The 15800-nt window shown below is 43.2% G+C and overlaps 1 protein-coding gene across 5 annotated transcripts in view; it reads left to right on the forward strand.

Moving 5' to 3' along the window:
• Positions 1-372: 372 nt before the first annotated feature.
• Positions 373-15800, forward strand: part of L3MBTL3 (L3MBTL histone methyl-lysine binding protein 3) — a 108483-nt gene continuing 93055 nt past the window's right edge. For 2 of the 5 annotated variants that reach the window (XM_031680069.2, XM_015235793.3), the window contains exons 1-2: positions 2199-2439; positions 3971-4049. The gene's annotated coding sequence lies outside the window, so the exon portion shown is untranslated. Of the gene's footprint in view, positions 452-1255; positions 1508-2198; positions 2440-3970; positions 4050-15800 lie in introns of those variants that run through there. The other 3 variants (XM_031680070.2, XM_072965856.1, XM_072965857.1) reach the window with 3 other exon arrangements.

Below are 15800 nucleotides of genomic sequence, written 5' to 3' on the forward strand. Positions count from 1 at the left end.
CACTCTTTAATGGCTGAAAGCATACGTTTAACAGTACATGGTGGATTAGCTGCTCTGAAAATTGCCTTTTTTAAAAAAAGTAAAGTGAAAAATAGACAAAAGAAATCTATAACCTTAACAGTCTTTCATATTTGTTTTGATTGTTCCTGAACCAGCTCTGAGCCGGTGACAAGGAGGTTGAAAAGATGCACCTGAAACAGTATCTGCGGGCTGCTGCATTTGCCAACCGGCTTTATTGCTGCTTTCCAGCGGCGAAGGCGCAGCAGCATTAACAGGGAAGCCAGAGCGAGCCTCCCCGGCAGCGGCGGCGGCGGCGGCGGCACCGGCACCAGCGCAGTTTCCCCTCTCCCCAGCCCTGACTCTACGCGCACATGCGCACTGCGCCCGCAGCCCTGGACCATTTGTCAGGACTACTCGTGAGACGGAGAAAAAAAAAAGAGAAAATTTGGGGGTAAGAAGCGGTTGATCGGATCTAATCTCTAATTAATCTGAAGATTTGTCCGTGCAAAAGCCATTCATTTGTTTTTCTGGGTGAGGATGAAAGTTAAGAGACCTATAGAGAGAAGGAAGCGCACCCTCGTCTTGTGAAACAGATCAGGGGAGGGGAAAGGACAGAAGGGGTTTCTCCCCCACTTCTCTGCGCCTCTGGGAAAGAGGAGAAAACTTAATCCCGGGGAAAAAAGTGGGCAAGTGACTCGGAAACGGCTGGAGGGGGAGTCTCTGGGTATCTCACTCTGAAGTAGTGAGTGCGAGTGTGAAAGAGGAACAAAAGAGAGAAAAGAGAAAGGAAAAAATGGGGGGAGGAGAGACTTGTATTTTTTTCTTTGCGCGCACACGGGGAAGGGTGTGGGGGGCCGTGCGGAAGGGAGCCGGGGCGAGGCGGCCGCGTCGGGCTCTCGCCCGCGCGCAGGCGGCGGGATGCGTGTGGGCCCCCTCCCCCGCGCCCCCCGAGCTTGTCACTTTGGTCGCTTTCATGACACCGGGCGCGGGGTGGGGGAGCGCGGCGGCGCCGGGCTCCGCCGGGGTGCGTGCCCGAGTGGGCGCCGCGGAGCCGCAGCCCGGGCGGCGAGCGCAGCGGCCGAGGCGGGGGGCGCCGGCCGGGGGGCGCGGGGGCGGCCGGGGCCGCGGATCGGTGCGGCGGGAGGCGCGAGCCCCGCGCGCCGCCCCTGCGGCCCCCTCCGCCCGTGTGGCCTTTGTGCCGGGCGCGCACCGGAGAGCGAGCGAGCGAACGAGCGAGCGCGAGAAGTACAAGTACGGGAGACCGAGGCAGTGGGAAAAGAGGCCGGGCCACTTTCTCCCCGCTCGGGCTGCGGAGAATGGACTGGTTGAATGTGCAGGCGCGTCTCCCCGGCGTGTGCTGTGTGTGTGCGCGGCGGAAAGGCCTCCCCGACTCCCACCGCGCACACGCACACTCACACGCACGCACACACTCACGGACCCGCGGCGGGCTCGGCGGCCGAGAGTTTGCGTTTTCTTCTTCGCCGCCTCCCCCTTCCCGACCGACTGTGTGAGAATTTCATATAGATCAGTTCCAATTTCCGCCATTTTGGGAAAGTTGCACAAAAATAAACCCTCCGGTTTATTTCTGCCCGAGGCAGGAAAGTGCTTCGGGAAGCGAGGCGGCGCGGGCCCGCTGCGGCCGTCCGCGCGGGGGAGGGCGCGGGCCGCGGGCCGGGCCGGGAGCCCGCGCCGTCGCGGCGTTCGCCCCGTGCCGTGCCGCGCCGCGCCGGCCCGGGTGCGGGCGCGGGCGTGTGTCGGGAGGCGGCGGCCGCGGTGGTAGCGGCGGGCGGCGGTGGCGGCTGCGCCGGGGCGGCGGGCGGAGGGGGGGGTGGAGGCGCGGGGCTGCTTTTCCTGCAACTTGTTTACGCCGTCCTTATACTGGGGAGGCAAAGAGGGGTCCGAGGCGGGGCCGCCGCCCGCCTCACGCCGCGTGCGTGTGCCATTCCGGAATAATGGGTTTTGCACACTAGCGTCCTGGGCCCGGCGGGCCGTCCTCGCGCCGCGGCGGCGGGGCGGGGGGAAGTAGAGGCCGGCGGGGGTGGGGATCGGGAAGCGCAGGAGCCTAGGCATCCGCCGCGCGCCTCGCGAGCTGGTGGGGGGGGGAGAGGGAGGAAAACTTGTGAGCCCTGGAGGCGGGGGGTGGGGGGGAACGGTGGCATGGGCGGGGGGAGGGCGCAACTTTTGTGCTGGTGGTAAAACTTTAATTACCTTGAAAGAAAAAGGCCCTCTGGTCTCCCCCACCCTTTCTGGTCAAAGCCTGGCCTTAGCGCGACCGTGAGAGAAAGTTTAAAAGCGGGCAGTTTTCTCCCCGCCTTCCCTGCGGAGGGGTGGGGGTATCTGTTTGTCCGTCTGCGCTGGGAGAGAGGTGGGGGTATTGAGCCGCCCTCCGGGGTCGCGAGGACTGTGGCTTTTACCCCACCCTTCCACCAGGAGACGAAGGTAAACGTCGCTTCGATTTCCCTCCTACCTCCCCCCTCCCCGCTTCCTTTTCCTCCCCCTCCCCGCCGATTTTTTGAGGGGACCCAAAAAACGGAGTCTCTTTCCTTATGCAACTTCCTCGGGCGCTGTGAGCACGGCCCTTCCCCCTCCCTGCATCCCTCGGCCCGCTTCTTTACCACCACGGGTCTACCGCCAGAAAAATGCATTAGAGATCATTCAGAGTGCACAGAAATAAAAATAGATTTTTGATTGTTCCAAGTTTAAGTTAAGGGAAACTGAGATGAGAAATAAGAATGGGGTGGGGGGAGCGGCTGGGGCGAGTGCGTCGAATTTTAATTTTGATTTTCCTAGAGCGTTGTTTGTGGTAGCTTTATTGGTTTGGGGAGCCCTAGAGTCTCTGTACTGGCTAGCTCGGTCGCGTGGATTTTTGCGCAAGTTTTTAGAAAAACACTGACTCGAGTAGAGCATTTCTCCGGAAAGTTTCAAGTGCAGCAAAATAGCGAACGTGCAAAACTGGCCAAGGGGAGACCTCTAGTGGTTAAACGCATCTTTAAGTTCGGAAGGCCGAGAGCAAACTTTGGCCTTTACTTTTAGCTACGTAGTCCGTTCCGACGTGGAAGTAATTAGTCGACCTGAGCGAGCAGCCAGATGTTGTATGAAAGGATGCTGATCAGAAATAGAAAGTTTAATAAATTGGAGAGCAAATGAGATTTGAGGACCCAGACCCTGTAACTTCCATCCTTCATTACTTCTATGGGAAAAACACTTTGCTTTTATTCTGGGATTTGAGATTTGTCACTCTCTGGGTTAGGAACAATTGTTTTTTTTATATTCACCGTTGTCTATACATTTGATCAACTTTCAATCAGGAGTCACGGTATAATTTCATTTGAATGTTAATAAAAGTACAAAGTGCAGTATGTGTTTAAAACTTTGAAAAGGACTTTTGGTTGAAATTTGCCTTTTGTATGTGCTGATCATTTTATCCTTTAATAAATGTAATTTAAGGCTGGTATTTCGTTTCCTTACCATACAGTTATATATAGTCATAAAATAAATAGTCCCATTCAGTTCTAAGAGTGTAATTTTGTTTCACTGGGTAAGACGTTATTTCTGAATACTCTGTGTAGTTTGTGATTTCAACATTTATATATATGGACAAAAACTGATTGCATAGTATCTGTTCTTTTGCCAGAATGTTCTGTATGGTAACTTTAATTTTAAGGATCAAAGCAATGAGAGAAATTAAAGTTGAATCAAATGATCCCCATAACTTTCACCTGCTTGTTATATAATGGGAGAGACCTTAATGGGGAAATTTAGGGTTAGGGCAATGATATCAATGATAAAATCCATTTCACCTCATCCAGAACTAGTTTAATTTTTTGTTATGTACTGAGTGGTAATTATAAAATTATGCAGTAAGTCAGTGATTCAAATTTAAACTTATTAGTTATGAGTTTGACAGCTGCTGCTTTTTCTTTTTTTTAATGATGATACTTTGGTTTTACTTCTCTTGTCTTCAAATCAGTGCTAGACCTTCAGGTGAAGTCTTGAGGGGGACGACAATCGTAAAGACGACCAGACAATTATTTGTTCACTGCCGCTAGGTAAGAGTTGCTTGCTGAAACAAATTGCTTGATATTCTTGCAATTGTTAGAAGGTGCGATTGGGAATCAGGAAGGAGAGTGTGGGACAGGGTTGGCAGAAAAAACATTTTGCGATGATTTTTTGAATGCGTGGAAGTTTTGACACTAAGTGTGATTGAGGCTGAAATAAAACATTAGGAAAATTTAAGAGATTGTTCTGGATCATCTGGACTGGCTTTTTTTTTTTTTAATTCACACTTCAGTTGCACCTGTTTTCTATATAAAGTAAATAGTTTCTTTTTTTGGAATTGAGAAAGTCGAAAAACTAGAACAAAGCAACTGTAAACTAATATAACTGTTGCATAAGTACAACAGTGATATCGAAGATTCTGGAACTTGGTAAAAATTTGTAGGTGAAATCTGCAACAAGATATCTGAGGGTATTTAAGGAACATATTTTCTATGGCTCAAATCCGATGTGGGCTAACTCGTGCCAAATATCTTGTCATAGGGTTGTAGTGAGTTTCCAGTGTGTTAGCATAAACTTGTCAACTTTTAAGCATATCTCCATAGGGAATACAGCTGTTGTCCAGTAAGATCCCTTTGGTAATTTTGGAGGGTGCTGGCTTGTCTCTAGTAATCCAGGGCCTACTTTCAGGACAGAAGTCATTCTCAGGCAAAGGGGGGCCTTCTCTGGGTAGAGCATCAAAGTATATTTGTGCTACTGTAGTGCTTTCTACCATTTATACCTTTTTAATTCCTTTTGTCCTTTCTTCCTTTATTCCTTCTTTGTCTTTCTTTCTTTCTTTTGCTTTTAATCTTTCCCTTTCTTTTTCTGCTTCTTTTCATGTTCCTCCTCTGACTTGAGTATTAAAGGAACTCCTAATTCTTGTTTGGCAAAAGCAAAAGAAAACATAATAAATTGGCAGGACTAGTAATCCTTATTGGGCCACCTCATAACCAGGGTAGGTGTGGTTTTGTAAGGGCCCCTTTGAATGCATGGAAGTCTTGACCATAAGTGATGTCGAAACTGAATAAATGCCTATGTAAAAATGATTGTTAATGGAAATTTATTGTCATTTTCTGCTTGTGGATCATCTTGTATAGTATAATAGCAAAATACATAGATGTGATCCAAGTAGGTGATGCAGTGGGGATAAGGAGGCAAGAACAGCTAAAGATCATGCAGGTTGGAAGTAGAGTTCAAGCGGAGTCAAATGTGTTTCCTAGGATGGTGAGTTTCGAGTTTAGATGTGCTGAGTGGAGACTGTTTTTCTTCCTTTGGGGAGTCACTGTAACTGTAGATGGAGTGCTAGAGTGGGGATCAGAAGACAGTCTAGCCACTAAATGTGTCACCTGGTGAATGTCATTTTAACCCTTTCAGACTAGATTTCTCCATCAGGAAATTGGGAGCAACAATGCTTGCCTTGTTTTCTCTGTTGAAGGGATCAAATAAGGTACAAGGTTTTGAGAACTATGATGAGTTATCTAAACTTTTGGTAGTCATGTTACCACTTTACCTTAGCCATGTTTTGTGAAAAGGGCAGGGGGTAGATTGTCACAAGCCAAACAGAATGATTTAATTCCTGGCTAAAAGTGTTAGATTGGTTTTTGGTGTGTATATTACATGGACTTGTCACGATATTTCCAGGGGATATTTCTTTTCTTTAGGAAAATGTAGTTTATCTTTTACAGCCTTGGCTTCTTGAGGGAAGGGATCGTGTTTTAACATTGTGTTGAATACAAATTGAAATGTATTTATCCCAAACTAGCCAAATAATAGGTAGGAGTAAATGAAATAAGTACTTTAAAATGAAAATGATGCCGAATTGTGGAAGTGGTAGGGTGATGAAAGTGGAAGGGTTGATGTGAGCGGAATTCGTGTGCTGTAATGAACACTTGAGTTACAAGAGTCAGCTGGGAAATGAGGATGAGAAAATAGCTAACTAGACTAGTAAGAATTTAGACTATGGGGGCTAGAAAATGGGTCCTGCAAATGACTGTGGATTTAGGGGAGGGTCCCTGTAGGGCTTTCCCACCCCACCGTGTTTTATAGATCCCTTTGCTACTTTATTCTAATTCTAATCCACTATCTATTATCTAGATAGAAAAAAAAATCAGTTACTATCTGTCATTATCTTCAATTTGATAATACTGAACTTGACACACCCTGGCAAGTTTTAGTTTTAGTTTATCTCCTTTTTCTTGTAAATTATCCAATCAATATTCTAAGAACCCTAAAACTCAGTGATGGAGGAAGAAAGAAATACATATCTTGTTAATTAGTCCCTGAGTAGTTGAAGGTTGATTCTTGAATAAGTCCTGATTTGTTTGGTAGTTTATTTCTTTTCTTCTTCTTCTTCTTTTTTTTTTTTTTTTAATGAAGGTACTGGGGATTGAACCCAGGACCTTATGCATGCTAAGCATACAGTCTCCCACTGAGCTATTTCCCTCCCCACTCCTTGTAGTTTATTTCTAAGAAATATATATATCAACCAAGGTTATTTACTGTAGATACAGTTAGGATAGGAAATTTACAAAAGAAGTTAGTTACTTTATGTGGTGTGGACCAGGGTACCCTTGGGGGTCCCAGGGTTGGGTAACCTGAGCAGTCCCCCTAGCAATGTTTCTACGAGTTATCTGGTTTTTATTGAGCTCCTATAGTGCTGAACACTAAAAGACTAGATCTTTGCCCTGGAGGAGTTCCCTGCATTCTTACCTCAGGAGTCTGATTTATGAAGTCAGATTGAAAAAGGCCTTTAAGAAATCCTTATTTAAGAGTCAGAGTGATTTGAAGGAAAGAACCAGGACTTTCAAGAGGAACTTGAGTAAAGCTGGGTGATGTTGGATGTGAGATCTTCTGATGAGCTTTAGTTTCTGCCTCAGAAGTGGACTTACAATGAATGACTTGGATAGTGATTGAAAGAATTGCATATGTATTATATATCACAGTGCGACACCTCTGTATTATTACTCTTTCTGTAAGTCAGTGTTTTGTGTCAGTCAGCAAGTATTTATTGAGTGTCTGTTTTGTGTAAGTCTCTGTTGGGAAATGCGTCATTCACATAATCAACACGTTAGAGTAGGGTGGGATGAATGAATCTGTTGGGTCTACAAAGAAAGCAACAGTCCTTGACCTCAGTGTGTTCATAATCTAGTTGAGGAGATAACCCATACACACGCAGTGGTAATTACCCAAACGAAGGCATGGTTCATTGCTAGTGAAAGGTGGAGGAAAGTGCAGTAAGTACTGTGGTGGTACTGCTGGATGTGGTGCGACATGTGTTTCTAGGCAGGGGCCTGGGAGGTGGGTGCCCTCTGCAAAACACTGTGAAATGTTGATATATTCCGTGTAATTGTATATTGAGTGCCTTTTGAATGTCAAGCATTAAGCTAGATACTGTATATTCATTCATTCATTCATTCATTCATTCATTTATTCATTCATCTAACAAATACTTACTGAGTGCCTTCTGTGTGCCCAGGTACTGTTCTGAGCACTGAGTATTATCTCTAATACTTTCACTAACCTTGAGCATTTGGCATTATTCTCTTTTAGAGCAAACTGGTGCTCAGAGATACTTAGTAACTTGTCTAAGTTTGTATCATGCAGTTTGAAAGAGCGGGGACCAGGGGAAGTGACACTGGCTTTTGTTTTGTTATGTCTTTGACTTTCTAATTTTCGAAATAGTAATTGTTAGAATATTTCTAAGAGAACACATTCTAGATTAATATATTTGCTCTTATACATTGGTCACTAAGATGAGCAGTAGTGAACAGATGTATAAAAGATGGGAAGAAATCCCTGTCTCTTCACTTTCCTCTTTTTTTTTTAATTGTGAGTTGGAAAAAGACTGAAGTATGCTGAAAAGAACACCTTTATCTAGCTCGAGGCCTTGAAATGATCACGAACTGTTAAAACCTTACTCAGATTAGGTTTGGGAATTACTGGGCTTGCTTATAAGAAGGTTTCTTTTGTTCTTTGTAAAAAGAGACCTGATAAGGCAGTAGTGTTAGTTATCAAAAAGTGTAAATCAATCAGTCAGTCAAAAAAATGGGACCTAAAAACATGATGGGAACTCGAAACATGATGGAATTTACTCTCATGGTAAAAGAAGAAAATTAAAATAAAGGATAGAGATAATGGTGGTGAGATTCTGGGGGTTGAAAGGAATGTTAGTATGTTAGAAACAAAGTTTAAAAAAGATAATAGAGAATATGACTAAGAATATATTCACCAAAATGCTGCAATTACTGGTGTTACACTCTTTAACCAGAAGCATAGGCCAATTTACAATGAAGTGAAGAGTCTTTGATTCATTGGGTGGTCCTGGATTACAGTGGAAGTCATATAATAAATATTTCTATTATCTGAGTTATGGTCCATCAAGCAGAGCTTTAATCTGACTTAGAAGGATGCTGTTGTGTGCACTGGTTGTAGGGTGATGGACTATTTCTCCTTTATTGAAACTCTGTCATCCAGTAAGTTTTTGGAGCACCTACTGTGTGCCAGGCCTTTTCAAATTGGACCATAGCTTTATGATATATGTAATTTTATAAAATTAAGCTAGTTCAGTTACTAGAACACTTTGAGTAGAATGGTTCAGGCACCAAATTCAGTTTATTATTTTCCCCCATCTGTTACACTGATCGAACCCTGAAGTGTGACTTGAAATCCCTGGTCTGGTTGTTAAATGATCTAAATAATTTCACCCTATTGCTTTGTGATCTTATTGGGCAGATTTGAGGCCTAGCTGTTCAATCTGTTGATAAGGAGTTTAGCTACAAATGGTTATCAAGATAAGCCATGCACATGACTTCTGTGAGAGAAATAAAATCTGGTCAAATCTAATTTGTTATATGCAAAAGAGAAGTCAAGTGTAAATCTTTTAATTTTAGCTCTATCTTCTATAAACATATGAAGCAGAATAAGAAAAAAGAAGATACTACTTTTAGCATTTAAAAAGTTATGAAGTGAAATAAGAAAAAAGAACAAGATACTACTTTTAGTTTTCTTTTTTAATTTAAGTTCATGTGTATTTTGCATAAGCATGGAAATATCTGTGTCAGACAGGTTCTTGCTCTTTTTATGCCCTTTGAGTCCCTCTGATGTGTGTAAAATTCCTATTATTACTCAACAGGAGAAGTATGTTGATGACATGATAGCATTTTTCAGGATATTTCTGCCTCAAATTGAGGTATCTTGTCTGTACGTTGAAAATGAACTTCAAATAAAAGCATCTATAGATATATTAAGTATGCTGTAAGCCTGTTAATGTCAGTTTGTGATTTCATTTTCTATGCACTTTTTTTTTCTTGAAAGGCATTTTTCATTTTCTGTTCCTCCTTCAGAGGAAGTAAGTAGGTTAGGCCACAGAATCTCAAATAATTCATCCTTCTTACAGTAACAAACGGAAGGGCAGGAAGTTGAGATTTTGTAAAGGTTGCCTTCAGTGACTACCCCTCTGCGTGTGATCTCCCTGGCAGAAAAGGTAGCAAATCAGGTAAACCATTGCTACACTATAAACAGGGTCGTATTCATGAAAATATGATCAGTAGATACAGGGGCAGGGGTGTTTTTGAAAAAAAAATCAATAAGAAGGAGCCGTCCTGATAACCAATTTCATATTTAAAAGAAGCATAGATGAGTTGCTACTCAGGCATCTGTACTACATAAGCATAGATGGTGGGCAGAAGACCCAGGTTCTCAAGGATTTGTTCTTGATGCTACTGGGATTTCAGTTCTCACACTGAAATGGTCTAGAGTTTTGTCTGCCTACAATCTATGAACCTGGGTCCTTGGGGCGAAATTTCACATCTCTCCACAACAGCTCTCAGTTCCAGTATGTGTGTGTTTCAGAGTTCTTATCAGGCTGGGTGAGTAGAATATCAAAGCTGGTATCTGTCATGCTTGATTTGAAAGGAGAATTTTTCTTTGTAGCAATATGTGTTTGTTGAGAGATGCTTCAAGTGTGAGTTTAGATTTTTCTCTTACCCTTATTGAATGAGCCTGTTTAAGAGGTTTGAATTTAACTTCTTATGATGTGTTCTCCACTGACACTTAAATAAGGAGGGTTTCTTGGAGCAGGAGTGTTATGCTTCTGCCAAAGAGGTAAATAAATACTTAGCAGCCTAGTTGTTAGAGCTTTCACTGGAGAATGCGAGACAGACGGACAAATGAAGATCTTTTTCTGATTTTCCCCCTCCCTAGTCCCTCCCCCAACTAGTTTGTTGCATTTCCCCCTTCTCTTTTATTCATTCGTTTGATACATTTTATTGATACCTACAGTGGATATTCACACGGAATATTGAAATGAATAAATCAAGGTCTCTTTCCTCCAAAACCTCCTGTAAATAAATGGTCATGATATGATGTAGTAAGTGTTATAATTGGTGTGTAGATTATGTCTTTCCATCTCCTCTTCTCCTGGCATCTTACATGCACATACTCCAGTACTTGTACAGAGAAAGACTCTCACTGCAGTCATTTGAGTCCCCTTTGGAGAAGATCCATAGCTTTCATCCCTCCTTCTCCTGGCCTCTTGCTGTGATCTCTCACGGTGCTTTTCATTTGCCTCTATGCTAGCTTTCTTGAAAGCAGGTCCACAGTCGGTATGCAAGGAAGCTTTTATGCCTCCTCAGCAAAAACGTCACAACGAGGTTGCCAATAGCTTACTTAGCCTTGGGTCGTTGTTCAGAGATTATGTCCTTCATACTTTTTTTCGTTGTTAAAATGTTTGTTTTTTTTTTTCCTTTGTAACAGAGATTGGAAAAACTAAATTATTAGTTTGTTTGACCTTGTATCAGTTTCTCGAACTCATTTTGAAATTTTACTTGTCCTTGAAATCCAGGGTCCTGCCATTGTTCTTAAGCCTCTCTTTTCCCCACCTTTACTTCTGGACTCCTGAGTAATCAAATAGGGCTTTGTGGTACCAAAGGTACTGGCTTTTGCATAGTTACTCCTCTGCTCTGGGATGCTTCAGGCATCTGGTAAACCCATGTTTGGAGGGGTTGTTTCTGGAGAGCAGCTGGTTTCTTTTCTTCAAAGTAACTGTAGCTATTGTGGACTGAGTGTCCACAAAGTACAAAGCTCTTCAACATGAATAATTTAAAAAATATTTTTTAATCTCTATGAAGTAGATATTCCTATTCCATTCCTTAGGTGAAGGCGTTAAGGCTTGAGAGAGGCTGGGTAACCTGTCCAGGATGATACAGCTAGTAAATTGTGAAGGCAGGATTCAGCCCCCGCACTCTGGCTGCTGTGGTTTTCATCTTTATATTCAGTTGCTTTCTTTGTTGACTACAGTACAGTGTGTTGAGCACTGTGGGATAGTCTGAGGGGCACTGTCTTGGGAGAGGAAAGTCTGTTTATTGGTTATGTGGTCTTATTTCTCTCATCTGTAAAAGGAGGCTGAGAATTCTTGGCAGTCTTAAAAGGTAGCTGTGAGGGTCGAATAAGCTAGTATTGGTAAGAACCTTTAGAATGACAAAGTGTGGAAGAAACCTTCCCAGTTCCAGGAGGTCTGTATCCCTTGAATGTGTGTTAGGATTACTGGCTTTGTCAGACTACCCTGCGTGGTCTTGTATTTGTGGGTATGTGAGCTCTCCTGTTACAGGCTGCGGACCTCTCTGGTGTTAACGAAAGTATGTAGGAGGCCAGCAGTCAGTCAATCAGAAAACCATTGTTAGACCTTAGGATGCAGGGGCCATGTCTTTCTCGGGGTCACCTTCTCCGGCCTCGACTTCTAGGACCTGAGGACATTCCCCAGCATTAGGCACTACAAATCTCAACGCGCGGATGCAGATAGGGAGCTCGGCCAGAAAGTAGCATCTCTGAAGATGAATAAATTCTATCCTGTGAGATACTGCCTACTCTCATATTATTTTTTCTTGAATTTATGTTCCATAGCTCAGCATTTTCCAAAAAGGGGGTTCCGTGGAAGTCGCCATACTGTGGTAACAGAGTCACAAGGCTAAGGGACTGTGGGAACCTTTGGCCCGGACGGCACATCACGGATTGCTGCACCGCTGCTGATGTGTGCCATGTGTCTCTCACAGACCCCAGGGGATTACACATCTCCCTCAGCACCAAACTGTTATCATGAGACATGAGTAAATGGTCTTCTAAAAGTTGTGTTTTGGGGGGCAGACTTCAGGAAATGTCATTCTAGCATTTCACCCAGTCTTTTTGAAATGCCTTAGGCTGGTCCCCAGTGTGCTCTCAGCCCAGTGTGATGGCAGAGAGAGCCCAGCCTTCAGGTCCAGCTCCCTCCCCATGGGCAGATCCCTCTCCATTACTTCAGAGGTATTGTATGCAGAAATCTAGTCATTTCTGGACCCATGTAAGTATAAGAGATTATTATTATTAACAAGACAGCATCTACTTTCATGTAGTGATCTTGACATCATCTGATGGAGCTTTGAACACAGGTGGTTTACCACGAGAAATGCTATTGAAATGAAAGGAAAGAAGAAAAAAACCACTGCCTGATTGTTTTAAGTTCACTGAACAGCTCTCAAGAACTCAAATAATTGTTTCTAATCCAGATAGTTGTAGTAGAAAGTTCACGTTTTATTGACTGCTTACTACGTGATAGTGCGCTGAGATGTTTCCTGTCTTGTCTCATCTAATCCTCACCATTGCCCAGCGAAGAAAAGTTCTGTTATTTTCCCACATTTTACAGATGAGGAAATTGAAGTTTCAAGAGATTGGTTGGTCTAAAGTCACAGAATAAGTATTTGTCAAACTTTGGAAAGTGAGTTGAAGAGGAGGAAAGGAAGGTGGTGGTTTGTCTGGGAAAGGGTGAGGGGTGGAAAGAGGAACTTGTTTGTGAGAGCGTGGCAAGTCTGAGGATCATCTCTGAAGTGACTTGCTTTGCGTCCGTGAAAGGATGATGGGAGCAGGGTAGGTGGGGTTAAGGAGGCTCAAAGCAGTTTTCTGTGCCACTTTTATAAGGTGTTCAGCAGTAGGCAGAGTTGTTACTGATGTTACTGAAGAACGGCCCTTAGAACTTCTGAGAATGTCACAATGTGCCTGAGACAGCATTTGGTTAGTGAGCGATGACTGCTACAAAGTAAACCAAAAGCCACCTTCAGTTGATGGCATGAATGTGGGTGTGGTAGCAGCAGGGCGTCATATCCCTACTGGGGAGGTTGGTTTTTCTCATCACCATATCGCTCTTCTGCGTAGCTGTCATTTTTCTGTGACTCACGGTCATGATTTTAAGGTTGGCGTTCCTGACTTACTCTTTACAAAAGATACTTTACCCTCTTATACCAAAAATGGGTAAGTTTAGCTCATTGACAGGCAGTGATATCTCATTCCTGTCATCTCTCTGAAAGATTTTTTCTCACAAATATTTAAGTTTTTATTATTTTTAATATCATTACTATTTGACAGTCTTACATCTAATGGGCTCTCTTGTAGCTGCATCCCTGGCCCTTTTACCTTTTCTTTGAATGTATTCCCAGCCTTCAGTTGCCACCCGCATTGGAAGAAAAGCCTTGCCATAAGCCAGGGGAGGGTGGTTTCTTTGTTTTGTTTTGTTTTTTAAATTTCCAACCCAAACCAAAGAACTTAAATTGGATTTTCAGAGGCTGCTTTTGAGGTAACGTCTACCCTCATTTTACAGCCACTCCCAATTCTTGGCCATGTCATTTCTGTAGGTTTTTTTAACAAATGCACCCGTTAATTGTAAAGCTATAAAATGCAACTCTTAAGAAAACACCTTTATGTAAAATTATTAAAACTATTTAACTGGTCCTAGTGAATATTAACTAGCTGTTCTGGCAAATACTATAATATTTTGAAAACAGTGGTTTGAGCAGGAATGGCCAGGCTACAGTTAGTAGGCTCTCTTCGTAATCTGTAATTCTCACCCTATCTGCAGATCCAGACTTCTCCTTTACAGGCAAGGCCCACTCTTTCACTTGATGTGGGAACGTTCAAGATGGCGTTGCTTATCTCTCAGGGGACCGTTATCTTCTCTTCGTCTCAGCCCCAGGCAGGCTCTTCACCTTGACTGTGCTGTAGAGGTGCCCGCCCTGGGGGAGTCTGTGCCTCCGCCTCTGAGCCATCATTTTATCCACTCACGGCAGATGTGGGCGAAGGAATTGTATGAGGGGAGGATTATGAAGGACTCTGTTTATCTCCTGTCAAAATAAGATACAGTAGATTCTTGACATTTGTGAGGGATAGATCTCAAGATCATCGCCAGTCCCCAACCTGAAAAAAAAAATCATTGTAGCGTGTAATTCCTCCCTTCAATTACTAAAGTATAACTGAGAAATGTAAATGATCTCTCTAGACCTTAACTAGTTATCTCACTTGATGAGCAATCTTTGTACTGTCTGGAGCACTTATTGAAACAAACTCACACGTCTTTTCTACTTATTTCCTCTTGGAGCATTTGGTAGTCTTGTTCACACAATGTGTCTGAGTCATCATTGCATTTGACATTTTAGTCTTTAATTTATCTGAAACTTCTATTTCGTGGCTGGGACCTATTGCTTTCATAAACATTTCCATATTCTCCTCCTTCTGTCGTCAACACAAGAATCAACTAGCCACTAATTTTGTTTCATTTCTTAGCAACAAACAGTTTTTTTCGCTTTGTTCACAGTAGCCGTAGCACTGAGCCTAGGCACTCTGACCCAGAGCTCACCTGCACCTTGGCCGGGCCCCTCAGCTCACGGTGTGTGTGGTTCAGTCACGTCTCTGCAGAATGGCAAGTTATTAAATGTCACAGGAACCTCCACTGCCACTCAGGGAGGGTAGAAACCGTAAATAGTCTGCAAATGCCAGGGATCTGCTGTATATTTCTGATACCTGAGTTGTGGAGAAGTGAACCCTATCCTTTCTCTTCTCATCCATCTATGGAGCTGACACATTTGCATATATAGTTAAGTACCTACTAGTTAAATGACACAAGATCTTTGGGGACGTTGATTTCCCTTAGTGACTTCTAGGCTGCAGCTTCTGTTGTTGGCATCAATAAAAAAACTAAATATTTCCATAAGAAGACACGCCTTTTATAACATAGAGTATTTTAAATAAATATGAAACAAGATTTTAAAACATATTTTTATTAAATTTTTTTAAGGAAAAAAACATTTAACAGGTACAAAAGGGTGCCCAGAGGAAAGGTTCCCTTCCATGGTCGTCTTTCAGCCAACCATTGCCCCTTCCTGGAGGTAGCCAGTGTCACCAGCTTCTGACAAATCCTTGTGAAGATAGTCTTTGCCTGTATAAACAATCCACATATTTATATATCCCCATGTGTTTTACACAAATGGTGCCATGCCATTTTTATACCTTGTGTGAAATTAGTGGTATTAATAGCATCTTGGAACTCTATCTATATCAGAATGTAAAGAGTTTCCTCATTATTTTTCTACAGTGGCATTTTATACCATAGTAAGGATGTACCACGTTGTCCTTTATAGATGGACAGCCAGGTTGTTTCCAATTTTTTGACATTCTGAACAGTGCTGTGGTCCGTGAATCACCTCTTACACCTTTTATACATACGTGCAAGTATCTGTAGGATGCGCTTCTAAGGCAGAAGTGCTGAACTGGAGGATATGTTCTTGAAAGTTGGTCTTCATAGAGCTGGTTTCAGCTCGTCATGCCACCATCAGTGTACGAGAGGGCCTGCCTCTCCATATTCTTGTAACATAGGATTTTTTTTAATGTAAGATATTAGCTAGTTTCATCACTACCTGATATTTCTAGATTAGTAGTGTTATGTGGTAGGCTAGGGTTTCCAGGCA

Source organism: Vicugna pacos, chromosome 8, assembly GCF_048564905.1.
Source record: "Vicugna pacos chromosome 8, VicPac4, whole genome shotgun sequence".
NCBI classification, from domain to species: domain Eukaryota; kingdom Metazoa; phylum Chordata; class Mammalia; order Artiodactyla; family Camelidae; genus Vicugna; species Vicugna pacos.